Source organism: Adiantum capillus-veneris, chromosome 29 (genome assembly GCF_014529385.1).
Source record: "Adiantum capillus-veneris isolate H3 chromosome 29, ASM1452938v2, whole genome shotgun sequence".
Lineage (NCBI taxonomy): Eukaryota > Viridiplantae > Streptophyta > Polypodiopsida > Polypodiales > Pteridaceae > Adiantum > Adiantum capillus-veneris.
The window spans coordinates 66,926,021-66,943,396 of record NC_140959.1 but is presented as its reverse complement, the minus strand read 5'-3'; positions in this window follow the sequence as shown (position 1 = coordinate 66,943,396).

Here is a 17,376-nt window from a genome sequence, read left to right as displayed (position 1 = left end):
CCCTCGGTTGATCGGCTTGCCTCATACATCCTTGCCTGATCCATATCAGTTTGCTCATCCCTAGGCCTGCTTTCCTCATCCATATCCTTTTGCTCATCTATAGGCCTGCTTTCCTCATCTTGGGTTTCAGCCATAGGCTCTTTTGGCTCCTCCACTGACTGACTTGGCTCTGTCATTGTCTCCTCTGGTTGTACACTAGCACCTTCCATATGCTCATTTGACCTTTCCTCATCCTCGTCTCTTTCATCTTCTGCTGATATGACCCCCTCGGCCCGTTGTGATTCCACTGTATCGGATGCAGGGGTTTGTCGTGGTGGCACGTCATGTTTTGTTAGATCAATAGTGCGGTCATCCAAGCCGCCATCTTCAAGCTCCCTGGGGCTAGACATAGTAAGCAGGTGTTGTATTAAACTTACCCGGTATCTTTGCAAATAATCATATGTGTAGTTTTTTAAAGCACTCTGCAAAATTGAAAGACCACATGGTGAGAATTCTTTTATAGACTAAACCAAAACTAACTGAATGCATTGCCAAATGGGTACCTTAGTCATGAAAGGTTTTAATGCAAAGTAGATTTGCAGGACATATTCTGCATGGAGAAGACATCTCCAGCCGCAAGAATTTCCATCGGTTTGATTTGGGACAGGTACATCTTTGATTGGGGCCTTGTATAGTTCATACCTTCCACATAGCTTGCCATAGGCAAGCAACAACCTCTTTATACAAGTGCACAAAGCAATGTCAAGATGTTAGCATGAGGCTTCAAATTTACATGGATATCTATAAGAAACACTTTTTGATACAAAACACTTACAGCCTAATTTCAGGGTGGGTTCCTTTTATTGAATTGAACACCCACACTGCTGGTTGGTCAACATCAAGGCATATGAGACTCCAGTGATGGTTGTTCTCATATGGAAAGATGATGACAGTAACTTCCAGCATAGCACAGTGGAGAAACCAACTCTCAAAGGTCCCAGATGGACTGTTCTTTTGTCTAATAATCACTGACATTTGTGGATCAAGAAGAAACACCTCTGTGTGGGTGTGCAGTGGGAGTTGACTTTTGATCAGGCTGCAGAGACTCTACCTGAGTTAGCAAACCTATTATCTGAGTTTTCAAAGCTAGCAAAATAGTAACACTTACTTAAGACAAGCATAGATAATTGTGTCTGAAATCTGAGCATCTAGATTCTGCAATAAATTAATGTCCACTTTTTCCAGAGCTAGCTTTCTGGATCCATCTACAAATGGTATCTCTGCAAGCAAACCATCCTTCATTGAAAGTAGAGTTTCTTGATTGCTTGCCTCTATGGACAGGGTCACATTGCATTATGTTTGCCTTTGGGACTCCACTGCTACTTTTTCTTTCTCCTTAAGCTATGCTTCCCTCATGTCCTTTGTGTGGCGAGAAATAGTCTCTACCCTTGCCCTTGTATTCACATCATGTGTGACATCTACAAATGTGAGTTGTGGCACTAGCTTCGGGGGGTATAACAAAATTTCCCTCATTTTCTTATCCTTGCAGACATTGGGGACAAGTAGTTTGTCATACCTCCACCTTATAAGACCATATTAGGTATTTTGGTAAAAATCTCACATTATGGGAATCTCCAAATCGACCGAATTCATGTAATTTGGAAATTTTCCACTTAAAGTGGGAAAAATTGAGGTGTGTGGCTAGTAAATAAAGTGAAAATCTCATAGGATTGTGGTGTTGATAAACACCAAAAGTCAAGAGGATGTACAACACATGGATTTGAATAATAACTATAAATTACATAAAACAAAGGAAGATACAAAAAAGATTTTGTTTACAAATTGACTAGTATAGTCACAATAGAAGCTCCACATAATTCTACTCCACATTTGATACCATATCTGAACTTTGATCCAAGTGTGGCTGATGTGCACGAGTGAGGCCTTCTTTGGCTTTTAGAGCATGTCTTTCTGGAATCTTTATTCTAGAAAATGGTCCTTCTTTGTTGGGTCTCCAGGACCAAACAATTGTATCTATAGTTTCCCACACTTGTGGGTCCTTATAGTTGACAGCCCAATAACCCTTCCAACAATTACTGTAAGCTTGAGTATCTGTCATCCCACTTTTTCTCGCGCAAGGTGCCCAATATTGAATCAAGAGTTTTCTGTAGTTTGGTGATGTAGGCTCATTATCAATGTCAGATAAAGCCATTGCAAGCCACACTGGATAGATTTCTGTGTCACTCGGAACAAGCATAAGAAAGTCACCTTGGTGCACATCAGACATAGGGTCAAACTCTTCCCTTGGCCTATCTCGTTGAGGCCCACAAAAATGATCGTTCAACTCTTCAAGGCCTAGGAATCTTTCTGCTCCTTGTTGCAAATTCATTGTAGTGCTTTGTAGGTGAGAATATTCTTGAGTTTTTGGCCAAAACATTTCATACAAGACTCCCTCTGATATGATTGCTTTTCCAATCTCTTCAATTACCTTACTCCAATAATCTATCATGGGTCTATAATACCGCGGAATACTTGAACCATTCCCTAAATTTTTCCAAAATTTTATATAGTTCTTTAGCCCCAAAATGACTTCTTCGTGGGCCTTGACATACTTCGCCATTTGTACTAGAGGTGGATCTCCATGTGGTAACATTGGCTTGCCTTCTGTGTCTGTTTTCCAAAGGCGAATACTTCCACTCCAACTTGATACACCTACATGTGCCTTATATTGCATCATTGGTGTCTCATCCTGCATAAAGAACCTGAACTGAAGCGGTTTGGAATGTCCAACAAGTATGTCTTGTCCATCACAAAGATAGCCATCACAATATTGCTTGAAATCGGGGATCTTTGTGAGAAAAAATGGAGCTGGAGATGAAGATGAGTTGTTTCGTAATGTATCCATCAAATGTGGCAAAGTATAGGTTTGTGTAACTCTCAACTTCTCTGAAAACCTACTAAACATGGCGTTTATGTCCTCATGTGTATGCCCAACCATTAAAAATCCCAGCTGGATGGTTTTGAAAACACCCCTTGCAACAAGCATTGACAAATAGGCAAATAAGTATCGATTTTTGTTTTCCCCTGCACAATTATCCAATTGTAGCAACAAGTTCTCTGGCAATCTGCGAAATGTTGACCCCAATTCTTCTTCTGCAATTTCTGACGATTGCACAATGGGCTCTTTTCCATCGCTCAAGTTATGGTAGTCCAAAGCATCCCTTGAGTTCAAAGCATGTAGTAGTGAAATATTGCTCCTTGGAAGTCCATTTGTTACTAGATCACCAAGAGGATGCTTATCTATCCTCTCGAGGTTATGTAAACAATTAGCAATTGAGCCAATTGTAAGATTTGGATCAGCTGGCCACAAACCATTCAAGACAAAGTGTCCGTAATGACCTTCTCCATGTCCATGAGTGATCATGCCAATCAATGCCACCTGCAGATTATATCCTGAATCCACACCCTTGGGAACAATGCGTAATCTAGGAATGGCAGTCTTCTTTTGATCCATCTTATCATGGATTATGCATACATATTTTTGTGGTTGAGTTTCTGAATACGTGCGCCATGCATAATATAGGCTTCTACAACTCTTTTGTTGTGCCATGTGAACTTCTCTCTCCCTCAAGAGAAGAGCTCTCTCTTCAAGAGAAGGTTTAGCTTCTAACCTTGCCTTGATTGAGCTACAAATATTGCACTTAGAGAACTCACTCGTCTTTGTTAAAGTGACATGTGGGTACTCTTTGTTCCAAATTCTACCAAAAGAAGATTGGGATAGCTTCTTCTCATAGCCCATTTGGTCAAGTGTCGTGTTGATTTCACATAAAATATCCACTTGTTTGTATGTTGATGGAATCACCAATTGAGTCTCTCTTGAGCCATCTAGCAGTGTTCTACTTCTATGTGGCATCTTTTCAGAGTTGTTTTCCACAAACTCATTTAGTAGTGCTCTTGCTAAACTAGTATGTTGAAGTCCCCTTCTCAATGTACATGTGTTCCCATGTACATATTCGCGCACACCATTTTCAAAGTTCTCCTTGTATCGATAAAATGATGTCTTTGGTATTCCATGTAGCTCATACCATGCTCTACAACAAACAATAGAGCCATTTAGCCTGAATTGGTATCGTGACTTCTCATCTTTCTGATAACATATAGAAAGAACATCATAAACATAATTAGTGCGTGATTTTTGAGACTCTCCCCAAAAATGTTGTCGTAACCTTGTCACCATATCACGATCTGCAAATTGGCAGCATTTTTGTGCACAACAATCAATGCATGATACCCTTTGAATTGATTTGTTTGAAAGGTAAAAAGTCGAAGCTGGTGCTGCTTTTGATTTTTGAGTCCTGTTCATGAAAGTGTATCGTCTCTTCCTTGACAACTAGACAACATTACTCCCATCAAGTTTTTTTCCAACATTGCCATCGTTGGATACATCCTCATATGTAGCATGCATGCCATCAACAGGAACAAAGCGTTGTAATGGGCTCCCATTCAACATTGTTGTCTGCTTGATGGGCCACTTTAGCAAAGTGATGCTACCCACTTCAACCACATCATCAATGCTTGCATTTTCTCTTTCAATACCCACACCCACACAATCAGGACCAAGTTCCTGAAAGTTGACATAATCATGTGGAAATACATATAAGATGGTCCCTTCATTCATGGTTTGCATCATTGTGTCATCTTTTAAAAGGACCCTCTGATTTCTCCAAGACTTTCGAATCATTGCTTCAAATTCTGGGCTTGTCATAGGTATTGCATCTGTAACTAGAGGATCAGAATGATCATGTTCTTCATCACCATTGTAGCTTTCATGTGGATCAATTAAGTTACCATTTAATACAAAAGATTGCAAAAGAAGCTTTGACCATCGAACAGCACTCCATAATGAGCCTTGGAGAGATGAAGTATCCATTGTAGGAAAAGGTAGGACCACATCCTTCAAGCATTCCTCCACTAGTATGGAGACATTTCCCAGCCCTATCTTTGTACCACCACAAGTGGAATTTGGATCTGTTCTACACACACAACCAATACCAACGATTTCATTGTCAAGTATCATATGTACTTTCTCCCCAGATTCGAAGTCCATCCTGTAAGTAAAAAGATTACATTGTTAAATCCATAGTTATAGAAAAATACTCTTCAAACCAAAAATCATGCTACAACATGAAAAAGGTTTGCATAGGTTGGACAAGTGGTGAACCTTGAGACCAAATCCTCCTTGCTATATTAATGGAAGCAAGGTTGGACAAGTGGTGGACCTTGAAACCAAAGCCTCTTTGCTATATGAGAGCATAGGTTGGACAAGTGGTGGACCTAGTTGTAATACCCACTGCCACCTATCAACTACTATAGGACTATGCTTTCCAATGTCCAAGTATCCCTTGAGTCTTTCAAGGTTGAACATGTGGTGGACCTTGAAACAAAAATCCCCTTTCTATATCAGAGCATAGCTTGGACAAGTGGTGGACCTAGTTATAATGCCCAATATCCAAGGTGAAATACCTTAGGACTTTGCTACCTTGCTTGCCAATGTTTACGTAGCCCCTCATTTCTTTAATGGAAGTAAGGTTGGACAAGTGGTGGACCTTGAAACCAAAGCCTCTTTGCTATATAAGAGCATAGGTTGGACCTAGTTTTAATACTCACTGCCACCTATCAACTACTATAGGACTATGCTTTCCAATGTCCAAGTATCCCTTGAGTCTTTCAAGGTTGAACACGTGGTGGACCTTGAAACGAAAATACCCTTTCTATATTAGAAAGGTTGAACACATGGTGGACCTTGAAACAAAAATCCCCTTTCTTTATCAAAGCATAGCTTGGACAAGTGGTGGACCTAGTTATAATGCCCAATATCCAAGGTGAAACACCTTAGGACCTTGCTACCTTGCTTGCCAATGTTTACGTAGCCCCTCATTTCTTTAATGGAAGCAAGGTTGTACAAGTGGTGGACCTTGAAAGCAAAGCCTCTTTGCTATATGAGAGCATAGGTTGGACCTAGTTGTAATACCCACTGCCACCTATCAACTACTATAGGACTATGCTTTCCAATGTCCAAGTATCCCTTGAGTCTTGCAAGGTTGAACACGTGGTGGACCTTGAAACCAAAATCCCCTTTCTATATCAGAGCATATCTTGGACAAGTGGTGGACCTAGTTATAAAGCCCCTCCTTTCTTTAATGGAAGAAAGGTTGGAAAAGTGGTGAATCTTGAAACCCAAACCCTTTGGCTATATATAGAGGATATCTTGGACAAGTGGTGGGCTTAGTTGTAGTATCCAATGTCCAAGGTCCAAGGTGAACTATGTAAAGACCTTACTTCCAAAAACAGAGTCGTACAAGTGGTTCTCCTTGAAACCAAAACCTCCTTAGTGTATTAAAACATAGCTTGGAGAAGTGGTGGACTTAGTTGTAATGGTGAATGTCCAAAGCAAACTATTATAGGACCTTGCTTCCCAAATCAAGTTTGGACAAGTGGTGGATCTTGAAACCAAAACCCCCTTACTCTATTAGAGCATAGCTTAGATAAGTGGTGGACCTAGCTGCCATGGAAAATGTTCAATCTGAACTACTACAAGACCTTGCTATTAAATGTCTAAGTAGAGCTAGCTTCTTTAATGGAATCAAGGTTGGGAAAGTGGTGCATCTTGAAACCAAAAGCCCTTTATTGTATTAGAGCATAGCTTGGACAAGTGAGGGACCTAGTTTTAATATGTGATGTCCAAAGAAAAGTATTACAAGACCTTGCTTTCCAATATTTGAATTGGTCAAGTGGTTAAAACTAAGTATAAAACTTTGACCATTTTCTTCTCGAATTGCCAAAAAGCTAGTTTTAGACACCCCTAAATGAAAATGGTTTAGGGTGGCCTTAAACAATGTTTTTTCAAAGACTTGAACAAAAGGGTTGTCGAAGAGTAATGACAATTTATTGTGGCTTGAAGTGCCTGAGTATGTGAAAACAAGCCTAGGTTTTCCACGAGGCAAAAGGTGACATAATAAGAACATTGGAAAGTTAGGATTGACCATGTGGCCTAAACTTTGGCAAGTGAAGTGGTGGCCAAGTTTTGTGGCACAGTGTGCACTTGGTCCTATATGTGTTGACCACTTGGCTAAATCTAGGACCATAAGGCCAAACCTTTGGCACCTTAAATATAGTATGGGACATAATCTAGAACTGCTATAGTAAATTAGTAGTATAGCTAATATGTTAATATTTGTATTATATTTAAGTATATGCTAATATAATTTATGTTCAAAATTTCACTAATGAAGAATGTTCCCATTTAGCACTCCAGATGCGGGGTCTTAGGGCAATGCCACAATGGGGTGACAAGGCAGCGCTTCCACGTGAGGTTTGGGGGTAGCGCTCTTGATGGGGATGTGGAATATAGCGCTCTCGATGGTGGGGCTTGGGAGGTTGATTTTGGGATATTGTTCTGGGCGGGGTCAAGGGGCGGCGCCCCCGCGGGGCTAGGGGTAGCCCCTTGTCGCCTCCCGGCGCGACTGCCGGGGGGGGTCGAGGGGCAGCGCCCAAAGATTTTTTTTTTAAAAAGTGAATTCCTAGTATAGAGTTACGCATGTTTTTCATATTTTCAACCATGATTTCTTTAATTTTGGCCGTGTGAATTGGTTAATTTTTTATATTGCTTTTGTTTTTATTAATCCTATGATAAAACATGGACTTGTAGCATACGTGGCATTCTAATAAACCCTATCAAGATTAGGCACACAGAGAGCGCACGAGAAACGCACACAGAGAAAGCAGGCGAGCAGCAAACACACAGAAAGCGCACACGGATCGCACACAGTTGGAGTATACGCGCGCGTAGAGGAGCAAGCTCGGCATCGTACACAACACACAGGTGGAGTGCACAGGATTGAAAGTTCGCGCACAAGATAAAGAAACAACAGTGTACACAACGCTTTCCAGAAGGGCAGGATCGGGCAGTCTTCTCAGGAGACATTGCACACCTCAAGAATAGAGAAAAAACAGGTATTTCTCTCTCTCTCACTCTCTGTCTTTCTCCATATAGAGAAGATGGTTCTCTGTAACTCTTCTTGCACACACACTCTCTCGTCAAAAGACAGAGATACATAGTTTAAAAGTATCCCCGCACACATACACATATTCCCACACATCGTCTTCCTCTCTTCCACATACATAACCACAGTGAAATCTGTTATCTTGCTGTCTCTCTCTTGAAAATACATGCACATATTCCCACACATCGTCTTCCTCACTTCCACATACATAACCACAATGAAATCTGTTATCTTGTTGTCTCTCTCTTGAAAATACGTGCACATATTCCCATACATCGTCTTCCTCTCTTCCACATACATAAACACAGTGAAATCTGTTATCTTTCTCTCTCCTCTCTCTAAAAAACAGGTATTTATCTCTCTCTCTCTCTCTCTCTCTCTCTCTCTCTCTATCTATCTCTGTATCTTGCTATCTCTCTCTTGAAAATACATGCTCATGTATGTGTGCGTCTGTGTTATCTATGTGTATATATGTATATTTGTGTTATTTCATTGTAATACTCATACATAATGTAGATACACAATTACACTTAATTACGATATGCACACATAGTATATATACATACATAAATATCACAAATAACTAACATATTGTAATACTAGTAAAATTGAATGGAAGACTTACTTGCGTGATCTGTTAAAGTCGATTCTTGTAGCGAGTTCTGGATGTATGCTGAGCTGATTTTCCTCTAATCCATTTGTAGATATGATTGTAACTTCTGTTTCTCAAAAATAGTAGTGTTGTTTAGTGATACATGATGGACATAAATGGTTTAAACTAGGACATGTAGACCAAAAATACGTGTATTTCTTTGGATGAATATATACACTTTTTGGTGACCCTTACCACAAGTGGTGGACCTTGAGACCAATGGACTATAAGGAACTCCAAACAATACCTTGTACAATCAATCCTTCTTGGTATCTAAGTTGGACAAGTGGTGGACCTTGTTCAAATTCTCTAACCACTCTCTCTAACATGGTGACATAATTTAGGTGTGATAAATTCATATCTATGCAAACTAATATCAGTTTAGGCTTGTTAATTTGAATTTGTTTGAATTTATGTACAATATAATGATTTGAGGTTTGCATATTTGAATTTAGGTGGTATAATGATATCTTTTTGTGGTAAACTTGAATTTAAAATCAATTTCGCGTGGAATATTTTAAATTTAAGTAGTAAAATTTAAATTTTTATAAAAAAGTTTGAATTTTAAAATTTGGGCGGGATAGTTTAAAATTTAGGCGGGATATTTAAGATTTGGGAGGGATATTTTAAATTTAGGCGGGAAGGTTTTGAATTTATAGCGAGATCTTCCTTACATAAGAGAGTATAGGTTGGACAAGTGGTGGACCTTCAAGCTACAGCATCCATGCTACTGGACATGATAGGTAGGGAATCTAGTTGAATATTGTATGTATAATATATATGTAATAGATCTAGCTTGGACAAGTGGTGGACCTTGGAACCAAACCCCATGTAAAACATATCATGTACATTCCAAGTGGTCAAAAAAAATATCATTTAGAATATAGCCTTATAGGTTGGACAAGTGGTGGACCTTAACACCCAGATATTCTTCATATAATGACATAGAGTGGAAAACTGGTGAATCTTGAGACCAAACAATGCTACTAGCGATAATAGCTTGGACAAGTGGTGGACCTTGAAAGTAAACCCCCCATCTACGAAATATCGTGGGTTTAAGGTATTTCGATGGAGCCTAGCATCTTGGAGACATCCTGCATCTTGCTTCTCTTCATGTTTCAATGGAGCCTATCTTGGACAAATGGTGGAGCATCCTTCTCTCCATGTTTCAATGGACCCTAGCTTGGACAAGTGGTGGACCTTTACTTCTCTCTATTATTCAATAGAGTTAGCTTGGACAAGTGGTGGACCTTGGAACCGAACCCCAATTTAAAACCTATCATGGTCACTCCAAGTGGTGAGAAAGAATAACCTTTATGATATAGCCTTATAGGTTGGACAAGTGGTGGACCTTAACACCCTAATATTCTTAATATAATGACATAGAGTGAAAAAGTGGTGACTCTTGAGACAAAACCACTCATGCTACTAGGCACTAATAGCTTGGACAAGTGGTGGACCTTGAACGTAAACCCCCCATGTTTCAATAGAGTTAGCTTCGACAAATGGTGGAGCATCCTTCTCTCCATGTTTCAATGGAGCCTAGCTTAGACAAGTGGTGGACCTTTGCTTCTCTCTATGATTCAATAGAGTTAGCTTGGACAAGTGGTGGACCTTGGAACCAAAGCCCCATGTAAAACCTATCATGGTCACTCCAAGTGGTAATAAAGAATAACCTTTAAGATGTAGCCTTATAGGTTGGACAAGTGGTGGACCTTAACACGCGCATATTATTAATATAATGACATAGAGTGGAAAAATGGTGAATCTTGAGACCAAACCACTCAGGATACTAGCAATAATCGCTTGGACAAGTGGTGGACCTTGAATGTAAACCCCTCATCTACGACATATCGTGGGTTTAATGTTTTTCAATGGAGCCTAGCATCTTGGAGACATGGTGCACCTTGCTTCTCCTCATGTTTCAATGGAGCCTACCTTGGACAAATGGTGGAGCATCCTTCTCTCCATGTTTCAATGGACCCTAGCTTAGACAAGGGGTGGACCTTTGCTTCTCTCTATGTTTCATTAGAGTTAGCTTGGACAAGTGGTGGACCTTGGAACCAAACCCCCATGTAACACCTATCATGGTCACTCCAAGTAGTAAGAAAGAATAACCTTTAAGATGTAGCCTTATAGGTGGGACAAGTGGTGGACCTTAACACCCACATATTTTTAATAAAAGTGGTGAATCTTGAGACCAAACCAATCAGGCTACTAGCAATAATAGATTGGACAAGTGGTGGACCTTGAATGTAAACCCCTCATCTACGAAATATCGTGGGTTTAATGTATTTCGATGGAGCCTAGCATCTTGGAGACATGGTGCAGCTTGCTTCTCGTCATGTTTCAATGGAGCCTATCTTGGACAAATGGTGGAGCATCCTTCTCTCCATGTTTCAATGGACCCTAGCTTGGACAAGTGGTGGACCTTTGTTTCTCTCTATGTTTCAATAGAGTTATCTTGGACAAGTGGTGGACCTTGGAACCAAACCCCCATGTAAAACCTATCATGGTCACTCCAAGTGGTAATAAAGAATAACCTTTAAGATGTAGCCTTATAGGTTGGACAAGTGATGGACCTTAACACGCGCATATTCTTAATATAATGACATAGATTGGAAAAGTGGTGAATCTTGAGACCAAACCACTAAGGCTACTAGCAATAATAGCTTGGACAAGTTGTGGACCTTGAATGTAAACCCCTCATCTACGACATATCGTGGGTTTAATGTTTTTCGATGGAGCCTAGCATCTTGGAGACATGGTGCACCTTGCTTCTCCTCATGTTTCAATGGAGCCTACCTTGGACAAATGGTGGAGCATCCTTCTCTCCATGTTTCAATGGACCCTAGCTTAGACAAGGGGTGGACCTTTGCTTCTCTCTATGTTTCAATAGAGTTAGCTTGGACAAGTGGTGGACCTTGGAACCAAACCCCCATGTAAAACCTATCATGGTCGCTCCAAGTAGTAAGAAAGAATAACCTTTAAGATGTAGCCTTATAGGTTGGACAAGTGGTGAACCTTAACACCCACATATTCTTAATAAAAGTGGTGAATCTTGAGACCAAACCACTCAGGCTACTAGCAATAATAGCTTGGACAAGTGGTGGACCTTGAATGTAAACCCCTCATCTACGAAATATCGTGGGTTTAATGTATTTCGATGGAGCCTAGCATCTTGGAGACATGGTGCAGCTTGCATCTCGTCATGTTTCAATGGATCCTATCTTGGACAAATGGTGGAGCATCCTTCTCTCCATGTTTCAGTGGACCCTAGCTTGGACAAGTGGTGGAGCTTTGTTTCTCTCTATGTTTCAATAGAGTTAGCTTGGACAAGTGGTGGACCTTGGAAGCAAACCCCCATGTAAAACCTATCATGGTCACTCCAAGTGGTAATAAAGAATAAACTTTAAGATGTAGCCTTATAGGTTGGACAAGTGGTGGACCTTAACACGCGCATATTCTTAATATAATGACATAGAGTGAAAAAGTGGTGAATCTTGAGACCAAACCACTGAGGCTACTAGCAATAATAGCTTGGACAAGTGGTGGACCTTGAATGTACACCCCTCATCTACGACATATCGTGGGTTTAATGTTTTTCGATGGAGCCTAGCATCTTGGAGACATGGTGCACCTTGCTTCTCCTCATGTTTCAATGGAGCCTACCTTGGACAAATGGTGGAGCATCCTTCTCTCCATGTTTCAATGGACCCTAGCTTAGACAAGGGGTGGACCTTTGCTTCTCTCTATGTTTCAATAGAGTTAGCTTGGACAAGTGGTGGACCTTGGAACCAAACCCCCATGTAAAACCTATCATGGTCACTCCAAGTAGTAAGAAAGAATAACCTTTAAGATGTAGCCTTATAGGTGGGACAAGTGGTGGACCTTAACACCCACATATTCTTAATAAAAGTGGTGAATCTTGAGACCAAACCACTCAGGCTACTAGCAATAGTAGCTTGGACAGGTGGTGGACCTTGAATGTAAACCCCTCATCTATGAAATATCGTGGGTTTAATGTATTTCGATGGAGCCTAGCATCTTGGAGACCTGGTGCAGCTTGCTTCTCGTCATGTTTCAATGGAGCCTATCTTGGACAAATGGTGGAGCATCCTTCTCTCCATGTTTCAATGGACCCTAGCTTGGCCAAGTGGTGGACCTTTGTTTCTCTCTATGTTTCAATAGAGTTAGCTTGGACAAGTGGTGGACCTTGGAAGCAAACCCCCATGTAAAACCTATCATGGTCACTCCAAGTGGTAATAAAGAATAACCTTTAAGATGTAGCCTTATAGGTTGGACAAGTGGTGGACCTTAACACGCGCATATTCTTAATATAATGACATAGAGTGGAAAAATGGTGAATCTTGAGACCAAACCACTCAGCATACTAGCAATAATCGCTTGGACAAGTGGTGGACCTTGAATGTAAACCCCTCATCTACGACATATCGTGGGTTTAATGTTTTTCAATGGAGCCTATCATCTTGGAGACATGGTGCACCTTGCTTCTCCTCATGTTTCAATGGAGCCTACCTTGGACAAATGGTGGAGCATCCTTCTCTCCATGTTTCAATGGACCCTAGCTTAGACAAGGGGTGGACCTTTGCTTCTCTCTATGTTTCAATAGAGTTAGCTTGGACAAGTGGTGGACCTTGGAACCAAACCCCCATGTAACACCTATCATGGTCACTCCAAGTAGTAAGAAAGAATAACCTTTAAGATGTAGCCTTATAGGTCGGACAAGTGGTGGACCTTAACACCCACATATTCTTAATAAAAGTGGTGAATCTTGAGACCAAACCAATTAGGCTACTAGCAATAATAGATTGGACAAGTGGTGGACCTTGAATGTAAACCCCTCATCTACGAAATATCGTGGGTTTAATGTATTTCGATGGAGCCTAGCATCTTGGAGACATGGTGCAGCTTGCTTCTCGTCATGTTTCAATGGAGCCTATCTTGGACAAATGGTGGAGCATCCTTCTCTCCATGTTTCAATGGACCCTAGCTTGGACAAGTGGTGGACCTTTGTTTCTCTCTATGTTTCAATAGAGTTATCTTGGACAAGTGGTGGACCTTGGAACCAAACCCCCATGTAAAACCTATCATGGTCACTCCAAGTGGTAATAAAGAATAACCTTTAAGATGTAGCCTTATAGGTTGGACAAGTGATGGACCTTAACACGCGCATATTCTTAATATAATGACATAGATTGGAAAAGTGGTGAATCTTGAGACCAAACCACTAAGGCTACTAGCAATAATAGCTTGGACAAGTTGTGGACCTTGAATGTAAACCCCTCATCTACGACATATCGTGGGTTTAATGTTTTTCGATGGAGCCTAGCATCTTGGAGACATGGTGCACCTTGCTTCTCCTCATGTTTCAATGGAGCCTACCTTGGACAAATGGTGGAGCATCCTTCTCTCCATGTTTCAATGGACCCTAGCTTAGACAAGGGGTGGACCTTTGCTTCTCTCTATGTTTCAATAGAGTTAGCTTGGACAAGTGGTGGACCTTGGAACCAAACCCCCATGTAAAACCTATCATGGTCGCTCCAAGTAGTAAGAAAGAATAACCTTTAAGATGTAGCCTTATAGGTTGGACAAGTGGTGAACCTTAACACCCACATATTCTTAATAAAAGTGGTGAATCTTGAGACCAAAACACTCAGGCTATTAGCAATAATAATCTGGACAAGTGGTGGACCTTGAATGTAAACCCCTCATCTACGAAATATCGTGGGTTTAATGTATTTCGATGGAGCCTAGCATCTTGGAGACATGGTGCAGCTTGCTTCTCGTCATGTTTCAATGGAGACTATTTTGGACAAATGGTGGAGCATCCTTCTCTCCATGTTTCAATGGACCCTAGCTTGGACAAGTGGTGGACCTTTGTTTCTCTCTATGTTTCAATAGTGTTAGCTTGGACAAGTGGTGGACCTTGGAACCAAACCCCCATGTAAAACCTATCATGGTCACTCCAAGTGGTAATAAAGAATAACCTTTAAGATGTAGCCTTATAGGTTGGACAAGTGGTGGACCTTAACACACGCATATTCTTAATATAATGACATAGAGTGGAAAAGTGGTGAATCTTGAGACCAAACATCTCAGGCTACTACCAATAATAGCTTGGACAAGTGTGGACCTTGAATGTAAACCCCTCATCTACGACATATCGTGGGTTTAATGTTTTTGGATGGAGCTTAGCATCTTGGAGACATGATGCACCTTGATTCTCCTTATGTTTCAATGGAGCCTACCTTGGACAAATGGTGGAGCATCCTTCTCTCCATGTTTCAATGGACCCTAGCTTAGACAAGGGGTGGACCTTTGCTTCTCTCTATGTTTCAATAGAGTTAGCTTGGACAAGTGGTGGACCTTGGAACCAAACCCCCATGTAAAACCTATCATGGTCACTCCAAGTAGTAAGAAAGAATAACCTTTAAGATGTAGCCTTATAGGTTGGACAAGTGGTGGACCTTAACACCCACATATTCTTAATAAAAGTGGTGAATCTTGAGACCAAACCACTCAGGCTACTAGCAATAATAGCTTGGACAAGTGGTGGACATTGAACATAAACCCCTCATCTACGAAATATTGTGGGTTTGATGTATTTCGATGGAGCCTAGCATCTTGGAGACATGGTGCATCTTGCTTCTCGTCATGTTTCAATGGAGCCTATCTTGTACAAATGGTGAAGCATCCTTCTCTCCATGTTTCAATGGACCCTACCTTGGACAAGTGGTGGACCTTTGTTTCTCTCTATGTTTCAATAGAGTTAGCTTGGACAAGTGGTGGACCTTGGAACCAAACCCCCATGTAAAACCTATCATGGTCACTCCAAGTAGTGAGAAAGAATAACCTTTAAGATGTAGCCTTATAGGTTGGACAAGTGGTGGACCTTAACACCCACATATTCTTAATAAAAGTGGTGAATCTTGAGACCAAACCACTCAGGATACTAGCAAAAACAGCTTGGAAAAGTGGTGGACCTTGAATGTAAACCCCTCATCTACGAAATATCGTGGGTTTAATGTATTTCGATGGAGCCTAGCATCTTGGAGACATGGTGCAGCTTGCTTCTCGTCATGTTTCAATGGAGCCTATCTTGGACAAATGGTGGAGCATCCTTCTCTCCATGTTTCAATGGACCCTAGCTTGGACAAGTGGTGGACCTTTGTTTCTCTCTATGTTTCAATAGAGTTAGCTTGGACAAGTGGTGGACCTTGGAACCAAACCCCCATGTAAAACCTATCATGGTCACTCCAAGTGGTAATAAAGAATAACCTTTAAGATGTAGCCTTATAGGTTGGACAAGTGGTGGACCTTAACACGCGCATATTCTTAATATAATGACATAGAGTGGAAAAGTGGTGAATCTTGAAACCAAACCACTCAGGCTACTAGCAATAATAGCTTGGACAAGTGGTGGACCTTGAATGTACACCCCTCATCTATGACATATCGTGGGTTTAATGTTTTTCGATGGAGCCTAGCATCTTGGAGACATGGTGCACCTTGCTTCTCCTCATGTTTCAATGGAGCCTACCTTGGACAAATGGTGGAGCATCCTTCTCTCCATGTTTCAATGGACCCTAGCTTAGACAAGGGGTGGACCTTTGCTTCTCTCTATGTTTCAATAGAGTTAGCTTGGACAAGTGGTGGACCTTGGAACAAAACCCCCATGTAAAACCTATCATGGTCACTCCAAGTAGTAAGAGAGAATAACCTTTAAGATGTAGCCTTATAGGTTCGACAAGTGGTGGACGTTAACACCCACATATTCTTAATAAAAGTGGTGAATCTTAAGACCAAACCACTCAGGCTACTAGCAATAATAGCTTGGACAAGTGGTGGACCTTGAATGTAAACCCCTCATCTACGAAATATCGTGGGTTTAATGTATTTCGATGGAGCCTAGCATCTTGGAGACATGGTGCAGCTTGCTTCTCGTCATGTTTCAATGGAGCCTATCTTGGACAAATGGTGGAGCATCCTTCTCTCCATGTTTCAATGGACCCTAGCTTGGACAAGTGGTGGACCTTTGTTTCTCTCTATGTTTCAATAGTGTTAGCTTGGACAAGTGGTGGACCTTGGAAGCAAACCCCCATGTAAAACCTATCATGGTCACTCCAAGTGGTAATAAAGAATAACCTTTAAGATGTAGCCTTATAGGTTGGAGAAGTGGTGGACCTTAACACGCGCATATTCTTAATATAATGACATAGAGTGGAAAAGTGGTGAATCTTGAGACCAAACCACTCAGGCTACTAGCAATAATAGCTTGGACAAGTGGTGGACCTTGAATGTAAACCCCTCATCTACGACATATCGTGGGTTTAATGTTTTTCAATGGAGCCTAGCATCTTGGAGACATGGTGCACCTTGCTTTTCCTCATGTTTCAATGGAGCCTACCTTGGACAAATGGTGGAGCATCCTTCTCTCCATGTTTCAATCGACCCTAGCTTAGACAAGGGGTGGACCTTTGCTTCTCTCTATGTTTCAATAGAGTTAGCTTGGACAAGTGGTGGACCTTGGAACCAAACCCCCATGTAGAACCTATCATGGTCACTCCAAGTAGTAAGAAAGAATAACCTTTAAGATGTAGCCTTATAGGTTGGACAAGTGGTGGACCTTAACACCCACATATTCGTAATAAAAGTGGT